At 38.4% G+C, this 10,345-nt stretch overlaps 1 pseudogene; it reads left to right on the top strand.

Moving 5' to 3' along the window:
* The first annotated feature begins 8,942 nt into the window (after nt 1-8,942).
* The window catches only part of LOC139026405 (tripartite motif-containing protein 16-like), a 9,288-nt pseudogene continuing 7,885 nt past the window's right edge, over nt 8,943-10,345 (top strand).

Below are 10,345 nucleotides of genomic sequence, written 5' to 3'. Positions count from 1 at the left end.
TGCCAGGAGCTTTAGTGACGAATGTTTGGCAGGCTCTAGTGGCGAAGACTGCTCAACTTGCTGATGTTTCACAATATGCCATGGTTGTCTAGTAACCAGGTCCCAACCCAATTGGACACTTATGGGAGATCCTGGAGCGGCGCCTGAGACAGTGTGTTCCACCACCATCAACAAAACACCAAATTACGGAATTTCTTGTGGAGGAATGATGTCGCATCCCTCCAATAGAGTTCATGACACTTGTAGAATGTATTTCAAGGCGTATTTACACCAAGGAGCATTATTCTGGCGGCTCATGGTGGCAAAACGCCCTATTAAGACACTATGTTGGCGTTCACTTTATTTTGGGCAGTTACCTGTAGGTGTATGTCGCTCATCGCTGCAATTCATCTGTTGTGTACTTTATGCTGGTCTACATTGACATAGATCTGTTGTTGTACTTTATGCTGGTCTACATTGACATAGATTTGTTGTTGTACTTTATGCTGGTCTACTTTGCATAGATCTGTTGTTGTACTTTATGCTGGTCTACATTGACATAGATATGTTGATGTACTTTATGCTGGTCTACATTGACATAGATCTGTTGTTGTACTTTATGCTGGTCTACATTGACATAGATCTGTTGTTGTACTTATGCTGGTCTACATTGACATAGATCTGTTGTTGTACATTATGCTGGTCTACATTGACATAGATCCGTTGTTGTACATAATGCTGGTCTACATTGACATAGATCTGTTGTTGTACTTTATGCTGGTCTATATTGACATAGATCTGTTGTTGTACTTTATGCTGGTCTACATTGACATAGATTTGTTTTTGTACATTATGCTGGTCTACATTGACATAGATTTGTTGTTGTACATTATGCTGGTCTACATTGACATAGATGTGTTGTTGTACTTTATCGCTGGTCTACATTGACATAGATCTGTTGTTGTACTTTATGCTGATCTACATTGACATAGATTCATACAATCATGTCTCTTACATACATTCTAATGCCACAAATGAAAGTTTCATTGATGAGTCAGTTGGTACTAAAATATTATATTTCTTGGAACTTTTGAGCCAATGATATGGTTCTGTACATTTCTGTTTAATTTAGTAAATGTTTTATTTGTTCCATTGGTTGGTTGTGTCTGTATGTGCGTGCTTGCGAGAGAGAGAGAGAGAGAGAGAGAGAGAGAGAGAGAACAGGCAGAACCTGATATGTAAATTAGTTGAGCAAACAAAAGTATCTTTCGATGACCGAATGATCATTCCAGACTCTGCTTCTGTTGAGAACAATTAAAGGTAAGACGACGATTGTTATGTGTATTCATATAGTTGATGATATTGTTATGTGTATTCTATAGTTGATGATATTGTTATGTGTATCATATAGTTGATATTGTTATGTGTATTCATATAGTTGATGATATTGTTTGTGTATTCATATAGTTGATGATATTGTTATGTGTATTCATATAGTTGATGATATGTTATGTGTATTCATATAGTTGATGAATTGTTATGTGTATTCATATAGTTGATGATATTGTTGTGTATTCATATGTTGATGATAGTGTTATGTGTATTCATATAGTTGATGATATGTTATGTGTATTCATATAGTTGATGATGTTGTTATGTGTATTCATAGTTGATGATATTGTATGTGTATTCATATAGTTGATGATATTGTTATGTGTATTCATATAGTTGATGATATTGTTATGTGTATTCATATAGTTGATGATATTGTTATGTGTATTCATATAGTTGATGATATTGTTATGTGTATTCATATAGTTGATGATATGTTATGTGTATTCATATAGTTGATGATATGTTATGTGTATTCATATAGTTGATGATATTGTTATGTGTATTCATATAGTTGATGATATTGTTATGTGTATTCTATAGTTGATGATATTGTTATGTGTATTCATATAGTTGATGATTTGTTATGTTATTCATAAGTGATGATATTGTTATGTGTATTCGTATAGTTGATGATTTTTGGTGGACAGAGTGTTATAATAGGCCTACTCTCCTTAAAATGTATTTGATGTAAATTAGATGCGGGGGGTGAATTGTTCCTGCCCATCTGTGTTTCCAGGGTGATCCCTACTGTATCATAGGCCTATAGGATTGTCTTCTCCAAACAGCCTTAAAACACAACAAGCAACAAACAAACATTTTCTCTTTCTAATCTACTGTTAACTCTTTTCACTCAGAAAGGTATTTTGTGTGAAAAAAGACAATAAATATTGTCAAATAAAGACTAACAGCAACTTACACTTCCTCAAAACAGGTTGTGTGTGTTCATTATTGCCCACCGTAACAAAACGTTTGGCAACTTAAACCGTTTAGGTCACCTTGTACGGCGTTTGGAGCAAATTGTTTATGCATTGTTGCAAAACTTGTGGCTGCGGTGTAAACTAATGAATACGACCCAGGTAGTAGCCTACACCGGTTGTTGATGCCTGCCTGATGCTGAAACCTGAGCGTAGCCTGGGGGTGTACTATGATGCAAGCTAGATATACTGGTTTCTAAAGCTAGCCAGCTTCAGTTGGCTTCACATTCCAGCTCAAAGCCTCATCCATAGGAATGTACAGAGCGCTAGTCATCAGGAAGGTGCTCTCAGCAGAAGGGAAAATAATAAATGACTTGACAGTTTAATCATACAAAATGGCGCTAACTGGACGTGAGCAAGTCAAATTCAATCAGTGGAGGCTGCTGAGGGGAGGACGTTCCACCTATTCCACTCCAGCCATTACCACAGCCCGTTCTCCCTAAATAAGGTGCCACCAACCTCCTGTGAATTCAATATATCAATATTTATTCATCTAATTCCACATTTTGTATAATAAATGGAATTGTATCATAGTTCAACTATAGTGTAGTGATCTATACAACTTCCGGTGGGTGTTTACTGTGAACACTGAGGCTGTACCCGCCTCAGTTACAGTTTTAACAGTGATCAAGTAGGCTATTTGATCACAATGTAGGCCTACCAGAGTGGCATACAATCAAAACAATGTAAAAAAGGCATCCAATAACATTTAACATGGAAATAGCTGTTCTATCATTCGGTGTACAGTAGCAGCCAATTTGTGTGGTGTTCTACATTCAATGAGACTTTTTTTTAAAAAACATGCAGAGCTTAACATTAACCTGTTTATCTACTTGTCCTTCACGCAAGGAGGTGACTGAAAATGTTGTGGTGTTTGATGCAAGAAACCACTTTACTAAATAAAATGCATCATTATTCCCACACCATTATTACACAGAATAAGAGTAAGGGTTGATTTAGAGTTGTCTTCTGGGTTCAGCCTTCTAGCTGTCTTTATCAATTGGCTGAAATGTAACAAATGACATGGCTTCAGAGCTGGGAGATAACCACTCCTAGTTTAAATCACCATGACAACCATGTCATTATTTCCCCAGAGCAGCAAGGGAATCTAGAGAATCAACCTTTGTAGAATCACAATCACCTRTATTCACCTAGTACATTTAAACATACAGATGTCGGATCTTAATTTGAGAAAATATTTCTGCAGCAACAGGAAATGTGAATTATTATGTGGATTATAATTAKTATACATTTTTGTGGGGTTTGATATATTGATAAATAGCCTTTTTAAACCTCAAATATATTTCCTGCATTGCATGAAAGTTATTCTGTAGTGGGGAGTGATCAAATTAAGATCTTACATCTGTACTCAGAATTTTACTTGGTGATATGGTGCTGCTAGTGACATTTAGAGACAGAATACAGACAGAGGAGTTTACACAACAGTTTATGTATAACATCATACATAAATAGCTAGAGTGAGCATTGAGCTATAAGAGAATGAGCAGAGGATATACACATTTATACAACGGGTGGGTCTAATCCTGATTGCTGACTGGTTAAAACTGCATTCCAGRCTGTGTCTATTCCACAAATTACCACTAAATATATGACATTAAATTCCTATATACTCTGTTCCATTTGACTGCGCAATCCACTATCTCATCAGCCCAGCCAGGCAATTTATACAGTTGATGTCCACTGTAAAAAGCATCTAGACATTATCTCACGTCTTTCTTTTTGTATAAACCTTGCTGTCTGTCTCTCCGACAACATTGTTTCAATATTCAAATTCCATCTCTAGCTGTCGCAAAGTAATGAACGTGTCATGAATCGGGATAAGCTTTTCTCAGCCAGTCAAAATCATGAATAAAAAGAAAGTCTTTCCAGCTTCTATTGGAAGTTATTGTGTTAGCTGTGTTGTTGGCTAGCTCCTCTGAACAACAGTGTCCTGACGAGAGAGCACATCTTCTACGCCAGGTGAAATCGTGCATCATTAGCTCATTGATTTGGATTTATCCAAATAAATGTCACTAAATGTCACAGAAAACAGCTTAAACAAACGCAAACGCAGCTACTTTGCTGTTATTCTGGCTACACTCTTTGACGTGACTGTAAGTTATCCGTAGTTGGCTAGCTAGCAAGGGCAGGAGATAAGAACTTTGCCACCCAGTATGGGAATGGAACATTTAGAACAAACGACTGGTTTGCGTCCATAGATACAGAACGAAAGACTTAACTACTGGATTGCGTGTCTGGCAACCGAACTAATAAAACAAACGACCAGCCGGCTTGGGTATCAACACTAGATTTGTGTCAGAACTATATCTTGTGGAAGGATGAAATAGTATGAATAAATTCATCAAAGTTTTGAATGAAAATGTGTCATTATTATCATTATTTAAATATGTTGGTAACCCGTTGAACAAAAGTGATAATTCCCTCGAAACCGGTGTTTGGAGGATATTTTGGCACAGTTTGCCTTACAAAACCCGTGCCAATATATCTTCCAAACAACGGCTTTTCGGGCATTATCACTTAAATACAGTACAGTGGGTATACAGTTGATTTACATAAATATATCTGAGAGAGATAAAAAGAGTGCAAATGCAATGCAGTTCTTTAGTGTCCAGTTCAGAGATGGCCACTCAGAGGTGTGGTAGATCAGTGGTAGATCACCAACAATGATGAAACAACAACAACAATAGGGAGGAGGTCAGAGACCTGGCCGTGTGGTGCAAGGACAACAACCTCTCCCGCAACGTGATCAAGACTGAAGAGATGATTGTGCACTACAGGAAAAGGAGGGCCGAGCATGCCCCCATTCTCATCGGCGGGGCTGTAGTGGAGCAGGTTGAGAGTTCCTTGGCGTCCACATCAGCAACAACCTAACATGGTCCAAACACACAAAGACAGTCGTGAAGAGGGCCCGACAAAACCTATTCAGGAGACTGAAAAGATTTGGCATGGGTCCTCAGATCCTCAAAAGGTTTTACATCAGGACCTCTATACCAGGCAGTGTCAGAAGAAGGCCCTAAACATTGTCAAAGACTCCAGCCACCCTAGTCATAGACTGTTCTCTCTGCTTCCCCATGGCAAGCGGTACCGGAGCGCCAAGTTAAGGTCCAAGAGGCTTCTAAACAGCTTCTACCCACAAGCCATAAGACTCCTGAACAGCTAATCAAATGGCTACCCAGACTATTTGCACCCCCCCCCCCCGATACGCTGCTACTACTCCCTGTTATTATCTATGCATAGCCACTTTAATAACCCTACCTGCATGTACATAATTACCTCAATTACCTCGACACCGGTGCCCACCGCACATTGACACATTGACTCTGAACCGGTACCCCCTGTATATAGCCCCACTATTGTTATTTACTGCTGCTCTTTAATTATTTGTTTTTCTTATCTCTTACTTTTTTTGTATTTTCTTAAAACTGCATTGTTGGTTAAGGGCTTGTAAGTAAGCATTTCACTGTAAGGTTCACTTGTTGTATTCGGCGCATGTGACAAATACAATTTGATTTGATTTGATATTTGAGGGTTAAAAAGGCTTTTGAAAAATGTCCAGTAATTATAATCCAAATAATAATTCAAATGTTCTGTTGCTTCAGGATTATTTTCCTGCTGTAGCAAACTAGTTCAAATTAAGATCCAACATCTGTATCAATATACCTGTCTTTAATGTACATGACTATATCAGGAGGACATGATTCTCTTTTGACCATTGTTTTTTGACCATTTGACATTTTATTTACTGTTGTTCAGGCTGGTTGAATGAGTTCCATATGACAGACTACTTCATCTGCAAGAAATCAGGTGGCAGCACCAGTGATCATCAGAAGTTATGTGATTTCATCTTATGAAATTAAAAGTAAGTTTGTGACCTAACACACTTACAAATTGGCTGTTGAAACTGTGGGACATATTTCTCTCCTCGTCTGAGGAGGAGCAAGGATCGGACCAAAACGCAGCGTGGGTTGAATACATAATATTTGTAATAATAATAACGAAGAAAACGAAAATACACTTGAACAAAATAATAAACGACGTTAACAGACCTGAACTTGAGAACACATAAAACAATGAACGCACGAACAGGAACGAACGAACGAACGAATGAACGAACGAAACGAAAGAAACAGTACCGTGTGGTGAACAAACACAGACACAGCAACAATCACCCATAAACAAACAGTGAGAACAGCCTACCTTAATATGGTTCTCAATCAGAGGAAACGTAAAACACCTGCCCCTGTTTGAGAACCATATCAGGCTAGTTGACAACCCAACATAGAAACACATAACATAGAATGCCCACCCAGCTCACGTCCTGACCAACTAAACAAGACTAAACAAAGGAAATAAGGTCAGGAACGTGACAGATGGTCTCGTTGGAAATGTGAAAAATATCAGGTCTAGGCTACCTGCTCTGTCCTGACCCTGGTAGGCCTATATTGTTATATGAACTAGCACTAACAAACCACTATTATACAGTTGAAGTCGGAAGTTTACATACACTTAGGTTGGAGCCATTAAAACTATTTTTTTCAACCACTCCACAAATGTCTTGTTAATAAACTGTAGTTTTGGCAAGTCAGTTAGGACATCTACTTTGTGCATGACACAAATAATTTTTCCAACAATTGTTACAGACAGAATTTTCACTTATAATTCACTGCTATCACAATTCCAGTGGGTCAGAGTTTACATACACTAAGTTGACTGTGCCTTTAACAGCTGGAAAATTCCTGAAACTTATGTCATGGCTTTAGAAGCTTCTGATAGGCTAATTGACATTATTTGAGTCAATTGGAGGTGTACCTGTGGATGTATTTCTCAAGGTCTACCTTCAAACGCAGTGCCTCTTTGCTTGACATCATGGGAAAATCAAAAGAAATCAGCCAAGGACCTCAGAAAAAAATTATAGACCTCCACAAGTCTGGTTCAATCCTTGGGAGCAATTTCAAACCCTGAAGGTACCACGTTCATCTGTACAAACAATAGTACGCAAGTATAAACACCATGAGACCACGCAGCGCCGTCATATCACTCAGGAAGGAGACGCGTTCTGTTCTCTAGAGATACATGTACCTTTGTTGCAAAAAGTGCAAATCAATCCCAGAACAACAGCAAAAGGACCTTGTAAAGATGCTGGAGGAAACAGGTGTACAAGAAGTATCTATATCCCAAGTAAAACGAGCCCTATTTCGACATAACCGAAAGGCCGCTCAGCAAGAAGAAAGCCACTGCTCCAAAACCGCCATAAAAAGCCAGAGTACGGTTTGCAACTGCACATGGGGACAAAGATTGTACTTTTGGAGAAATGTCCTCTGTCTGATGAAACAAAAATATAAATCTTCTTATATGACCATCGTTATGTTTGGAGGAAAAAGGGGGATGCTTGCAAGCCAAAGAACACCATCCCAACCATGAAGCACGGGGTGCAGAATCATGTTATGGGGGTGCTTTGCTGCAGGAGGGACTGGTGCACTTCACAAAATAGATGGCATCATGAGGTTGGAAATATATGTGGATATATTGAAGCAACATCTCAAACATCACAGGGAAGTTAAAGCTTGGTCGCAAAATGGGTCTTCCAATGGACAATTGACCCCAAGCATACTTCCAAGTTGTTGCAAAATGCTTAAGGACAACAAATCAATATTGAGTGGCCATCACCATAATCTCTATAGAAAATTTCTGGGCAGAACTGAAAAAGTGTGTGTGAGCCAGAGGCCTACAAACCTGATTCAGTTACACCAGCTCTGTCAGGAGGAATGGGCCAAAATTTACCCAACTTACTGTGGGAAGCTTGCGGAAGGCTACCAAAACGTTTGACCCAAGAAGCAATTTAAAGCAATGCTTACCAAATACTAAATTTGAGTTTATTTAAACTTCTGACCCACTGGGAATGTGATGAAAGAAATAAAAGCTGAAATAAATCATTCTCTATACTATTATTCTGACATTTCACATTCTTAAAGTAAAGTGGTGATCCTAACTGACCTAAAACAGGGAATTTTTACCAGGATTAAATGTCAGGAATTGTGAAAAACTGAGTTTAAATGTATTTGGCTAAGGTGTATGTAAACTTCCGACTTCAACTGTACATTATAACTTAGCCTACATTACATAATATAAAATAACTTACTTGTTGCAAAAATCTTACTGAATGTATAAATTATTTCCCCATCATATCAATTATTCCCATTTTAGCCCTTCTGTCTACATTCTCAGATTCGTTTAGAAAAGAACAGATTGACAGATAATAAATAGCCTACTTTTAGTGAATACAAATAAGTGTGAGACATGGCCTTGTGTTGCTGCACTGTCTATAACTACCTTAACAAACAGTGACTTATTATTATTAGTATTAGTGACAGTTACCATGGAGATGAGATGTCACAACTACATGTTCATGTAATTGCATTTAATAATCTGACTGTTTCAATGTGTCTGCTAGTAAATGTTTTTATTTCTGAGAGATAATGAATAAAAGAGAACATTTGACATTCAAGAATTAGTTGTCACTATGTTAACCACAACCAACATGCTGGATCTCTGTTTAGTTGTCAGTGGTCTAAAATGAGTCTCTCTGGGGAGAGAGAGGAGGGGGGCCCTGCCTCTAAAATGAGACTCTCTGGGGAACATGACACCACAGCTAAAAGGTGAGATGACAAGTTTGTTCATATGAAGAGTTTATTTCCTAAATGCTATATCCCAATCACATTTGTTTTCATCAGAAATGATTGCTCATGGTTACTTTCTATCGGGTCGGTTGCCAGAGACGCGACCCAGTAGTTAAGTCTTTTTGTTCTGTATCTATGGACGAGACCCAGTAGTTAAGTCTTTTTGTTCTGTATCTATGGACGCGACCCAGTAGTTAAGTCTTTTTGTTCTGTATCTATGGATGAGACCCAGTCGTTAAGTCTTTTTGTTCTGTATCTATGGATGAGACCCAGTCGTTCGTTGTAAATGTTCCATTCCCATACTGGGTGGCAAAGTTCTTATCTCCTGCCCTTGCTAGCTAGCCAACTACAGATAACTTACAGTCACGTCAAAGAGTGCAGCCAGAATAACAGCAAAGTAGCTGCATTTCCATTTGTTTAAGATGTTTTCTAGTGACATTTATTTGGATAAATCCATGACAATGAGCTAATGATGCACAATTTCACCTGACATAGAATATGTGCTCTCTCGTCAAGACACTGTTGTTCAGAGTGTAGTTTAAACTATCAAAGCAAATTTACCAACATTTCTGAAAACGGATATATAGCGTTTTGGAATGAAACTCTTCTTATGTTTCCCCATCTGAGTTCAGAGGAGATGAGAGATGTAATGTTTGTCTCTGTTCTGTTGAAGCCCAATCAATCAGGAGAGACCAGCCTCCCCTGTACCCAGCTGTGTGTCCATGAAGAGTGACCGGTCTATGGGTCTACCTATAATGTTTAGAGAGGGAGACTTTTCTACTGAACAAAGGTAAGAAATCCCTCTCCAGAGAAGTGCATCAATCTGTTCCACTGTCTGAATGAACTGAATGACCATTCTCTAGTGGAGGAGATCCAAAGATACCTGAGATCAGGAAGTGTCTCCATGGAAGAACTGTCACCTGCACAGTGGTCAGCTCTGGTCTTTGTGTTGCTGACTTCAGAAAAGATCTGGATGTGTTTGACTGAAGAAATACTCCAGATCAGAGGAAGGTCTTCTGAGGCTGCTGCCAGTGGTCAAAGCCTCCAGAGCTGCTCTGTGAGTACATAAAACAACATTTAAGTACTAATCATCAGGAAGAAATATTCAGTTTAGAGAAAAATATATATTATTGCATAACATATTGAATCAGTGCATTGCTGTTCACATTAGTATAACAATAGGACCATACAAGGACCATAGGAGACGGAAGATGAATCTATATGTTGTTTGAGAGAAATAAACCAAATGCATCTGCCATTGTCCTTCTACACTGCTGTGTTAAATTAACAGTAGTTTGC

Source organism: Salvelinus sp. IW2-2015, unplaced genomic scaffold, assembly GCF_002910315.2.
Source record: "Salvelinus sp. IW2-2015 unplaced genomic scaffold, ASM291031v2 Un_scaffold4703, whole genome shotgun sequence".
Lineage (NCBI taxonomy): Eukaryota > Metazoa > Chordata > Actinopteri > Salmoniformes > Salmonidae > Salvelinus > Salvelinus sp. IW2-2015.
This window is presented reverse-complemented; position numbering and strand designations above follow the sequence as displayed.